This window comes from Hylobates moloch, unplaced genomic scaffold (assembly GCF_009828535.3).
Source record: "Hylobates moloch isolate HMO894 unplaced genomic scaffold, HMol_V3 SCAFFOLD_8, whole genome shotgun sequence".
NCBI classification, from domain to species: domain Eukaryota; kingdom Metazoa; phylum Chordata; class Mammalia; order Primates; family Hylobatidae; genus Hylobates; species Hylobates moloch.
In genome coordinates this window covers 31826880-31831561 of record NW_026652283.1, presented here as the reverse complement: position 1 = coordinate 31831561, position 4682 = coordinate 31826880, and the positions used below count along the sequence as shown (strand labels likewise).

The window sequence follows — 4682 nt, the reverse complement described above, 5'->3', positions numbered from 1 at the left end:
TTGCCCTGCCTTTTAAAAAATAGGTCTAATTGCAGGATGGTGTCATAATTAAGGTTACTATTGACCACCCATTGTTCCAGGCTGGGCAGCTTATAATGGGGACAAAGAGTATTGCAGAAACAAAAATCATACGTTTTCTCTTTAGATTGTCAGGGTCAAATTGATTTCAATCCTAGAGGATGCAGCCAAGTGGGGAATCAGGTGGAATCAATGGAGAGTTGCCCACAGTGGTCTGGAAAAGAGAAGAGAACTTTGAAAAGTTGAGGGCTCATTAGGTAACTGAAATTTTAGCTGGGGCATCCCCCTGGAAAAATTCTGGCCCCTGATTGGGGTTCCCAGGGGGCATACCCCTTAAGGGCCCCATCTTAGCCTGTCAGATGGCACTAAACTCACATGGGTGCCAGCACCACTTTGGAATGGTTCCCTCCACCACTGATGGCCCACTATGAGCTTTCCCTCTTGTCCTTGGATGAAGGCCTTGACTTCTAGAATTAATTTGTAGTCAAACCTTTGGATTTTTTTTCCTATCCCACTTAAAACAATTCTTTAACTCTCTACATTTAGGCAAGATTAAATTGTATATAAATTCCCTTTTATGAATCCACCCCCATGACTCACACAGACCATCTACAACATGCCCAAGCCCTCTGACTTGTCCTTAGCCAGTCGAGTAGGGAAGGAAAGAATTCAGCATAAGGAAAGAAGGTTTAAGTCACCTGAAACATGTATGAGTTAGCCCTGGGTAAGCTTCCACTGCCAATTACATCACACATAGGCATCAGGGACTATAACCAGAAGAGACAGAAAAGAGTCCTTCCCCGTTCCAGGCAAGGCAGCCATCCCCATTCACTCCTTGGCCTTCAGGTAACACCAGAGACTGGCCCCAGCCAGTTGCCTTCAATTACCAACAGTCTACTAGAAAATGGCGACTGAAAGACCGAAAAAGTAAAGGACTTGGTCTCAAGCCAGTTGGTGGCAGTCAGGTGCTTCCACATGGAAACCTTTCAGTTTCACTGGAGAGTGGCCCTGGCCAGAAACATGCTGTTGTCTCCATGCTTAGGTGCTGTCCACCAAGGATCCCAAATTGGAAAGGAAGAGAGAAAGAGAAAGAGGAAAAAGAGAAAAATAAATCCCAAACTTTGGGCTTACCTCCTGGCTGGCTCACCAAAATATGTTACCAGTTGAGGGTAGTTGTCCCAGTTCTTGGCATTTTAAACAAAGAATTGGACAAACACATGAAGCGAGACAGTGAAAGCAGGGATTTATTTTAAATGAAAGTACACTCCCCAGGGTTGGAGTGATCTCCAGCAAGTGGTTCAGAGTATCGGTTACAGAATTTTCTGGGGTTTAAATACCCTCGAGGTTTCCCGTTGGTTCTACGCAAATGAAGTAGTGGCCAAGAACCAGTCTGATTGGATGCAGCCAATTAGTTTATTTGGGACAAAAACTCGGGTGTGTCAACTAGTTTTGATTATAGAAAGGGGGAGCCAGTATAGACAAATTCAGAATCCACTGTCTACAATATCATGAGTCCATGAAATTCTCTAAATTATGTTCCGGTAATTGGCCAGGTAAAATCATAAAGAGCGTCCTTTCTCTGAAGGAAAAGAGACTTCCCCTTTTGCATGATGATGTCGTGATCAAGATAATTCACTTTAGTCTGATAAAACTGGATTTATGGCCGGGCACAGTGGCTCACACCTGTAATCCCAGCACTTTGGGAGGTCAAGGCAGGTAGATCATGAGGTCAGGAGTTCAAGACCAGCCTGGCCAAGTTGGTGAAACCCCATCTCTACTAAAAATACGAAAATTAGCCAGCTGCAGTCACAGGCGACTGTAATCCCAGCTACTTGGGAGGCTGAGGCAGGAGAATCACTTGAGCTCAGGATGTGGAGGTTGCAGTGAGCCGAGATCATGCCACCGCACTCCAGCCTGGGCGACAGAGTGAGAATCCATCTCAAAAACAAAACAAAACAAAACAAAACTGGATTTATCCTTTGAGAAGTTATGTCCCTAACTAATTCTTCAAGATTTGGCTGGGCACCGTGGCTCACACCTGTAATCCCTGCACTTTGGGTGGCCGAGGCAGGAGGACAGCTTGAGCCCAGGAGTTTGAGACCAGACTGGGCAACATGGCGTAATCCTGTCTCTTAAAAATATATATAAAAAATAAAAATTCTTCAAGATCTTCTATCTGGAGAGCATAAGAGAAGATCCATTAATTATATGAGTTTCATCATCTCTGAATTCTGTAAGGAGATGAACTCATGGATAGAGATTACAGTATCCATCCTATAAAATATTTTTTCTTTTTTTTGAGATGGAGTCTTGCTCTGTCGCCCAGGTTGGAGTGCTGTGGCATGATCTTGGCTCACTGCAACCTCTGCCTCCCGGGTTCAAGCGATTCTTCTGCCTCAGCCTCCTGAGTAGCTGAGACTACAGGCATGTGCCACCACGCCCTGTTAATTTTTGTATTTTTAATAGAGATGGGGTTTCACCATATTGGCCAGGCTAGTCTTGAACTCCTGACCTTGTGATCCGCCTATTTTGGCCTCCCAAAGTGCTGGGATTACAGGCGTGAGCCACTGCACCAGGCCTCCATCCTATAAATTCTTAAAATAATCCTAAATTTTTCAATGAATTTTCCTCTTTACGTAGGAGGATTTAGAAGGTTCTTAACTAGATTATGCAAACCTGAACTTGACCAAGGTTTAAAACGAAAAGCTTAGCTAAGTTGGTTATCATCATCACTTAGGTGTAAGGCATCACGAAGGGATATTGTCCAGCAAAAGGGGGGTGTTTAGGAAGGAGCAATGGAGGAAAGCAAAGAGGACCTAAGGAAGACACAGCAGGAAGGGAATGAGTAGAAGAAAGGTGTTACGGGAAGTCAGGGACCCCGAACGGAGGGATCTGCTGGAGCCGCAGCAGAGGAACATAAATTGTGAAGATTTCCTCTTAATATGGACATTTATCAGTTCTGAAACAATACTTTTATAATTTCTTATGCCTGTCTTTAATCTCTTAATCCTGTTATCTTTGTAAGCTGAGGATGTACGTCACCTCAAGACCACTGTGACAATTGTGTTAACTGTACAAATTGATTGTAAAACGTGTGTTTGAACAATACGAAATCAGTGCACCTTGAAAAAGAACAGAATAATAGTGATTTTTATGGAAAAAGGGAAGACAACCATAAGGTCTGACTGCCTGCGGGGTCGGGCAAAAAGAGTCATATTTTTCTTCTTGCAGAGGGCCTACAAATGGACGTGCAAGTATGAAACATATCGCTAAATTCTTTTCCTAACAAGAAATATTAATATTAATACCCTGGGAAAAGAATGCATCCCTGGGGGGAGGTCTACAAATGGCCACTCTGGGAATGTCTGTCTTGTGCAGTTGAGATAAGGACTGAGATAAGCCCTCGTCTCCTGCAGAACCCTTAGGCTTACTAGGGTTGGGAAAACTCAGCGCTAGTAAATTTGTGGTCAGACTGGTTCTTTGATCTCAAACTCTGTTTTCTGTTGTTTAAGACGTCTTTTTTTTTTTTTGAGACAGAGTCTCACTGTCGCCCAGGCTGGAGTGCAGTGGCGCGATCTCGGCTCACTGCAGGCTCCGCCCCCTGGGGTTCACGCCATTCTCCTGCCTCAGCCTCCCGCATAGCTGGGATTACAAGCGCCCACCACCTCGCCTGGCTAATTTTTTGTATTTTTAGTAGAGACGGGGTTTCACCGTGTTAGCCAGGATGGTCTCGATCTCCTGACCTCGTGATCCGCCCACCTGTTTAAGACGTTTTATTGCTGTCAACTTTCACCTCAGAGGAGGCCAAGGTGCAACTTTCTTTAGTCGTCCCAAATCCAGGTTCATCCAACACCAGCTGCCTCCACCATGCCGCCGAAGTCCAACCCTAACGAGATCAAAGTCATATACCTGAGGTGCACCGGAGGTGAAGTCAGTGCCACTTCTGCGCTGGCCCCCAAGATCGGCCCCCTGGTCTGTCTCCAAAAAAGGGTGGTAATGACATTGCCAAGGCAACAGGTGACTGGAAGGGCCTGAGGGTTACAGTGAAACTGACCATTCAGAACAGACAGGCCCAGATTGAAGTGGTGGCTTCTGCCTCTGCCCTGATCATCAAAGCCCTCAAGGAAGCACCAAGAGACAGACAGAAACAGAAAAACATTAAACACAGTAGGAATACAACTTTTGATGAAATCGTCAACATTGCTTGACAGATGCAGCACTGATCCTTAGCCAGAGAACTCTCTGGAACCATTAAAGAGATCCTGGGGACTGCCCAGTCTGTAGGCTGTAATGTCAATGGCCACCACCCTCATGACATCATAGATGACATCAACAGTAGTGCTGTGGAATGCCCAACCAGTTAAGCACAAAGGAAAATATTTCAATAAAGGATCATTTGCCAACTAGAAAAAAAAAAAAAGATGTTTATCAAGACAATACGTGCACCGCTGAACATAGACCCTTATCAGTGGTTCTACTTTTGCCCTTTGCCCTGTGATCTTTGTTGGACCCTAATCAGTGGTTCTGCTTTTGCCCTTTGCCCTGTTCCCTCAGAAGCATGTGATCTTTGTTAGACTCTTATCAGCGGTTCTGCTTTTTGCTCTTTGAAGCATGTGATCTTTGTACCTACTCTCTGTTCTTACACCCTCTCCCCTTTTGAAACC

General features: G+C 44.9%; 1 pseudogene; it reads left to right on the top strand.

The window, feature by feature from the left end:
- The first annotated feature begins 3885 nt into the window (after positions 1–3885).
- On the top strand, positions 3886–4382 carry LOC116472255 (large ribosomal subunit protein uL11-like; annotated as a pseudogene).
- The last annotated feature ends 300 nt before the right edge of the window (positions 4383–4682 follow it).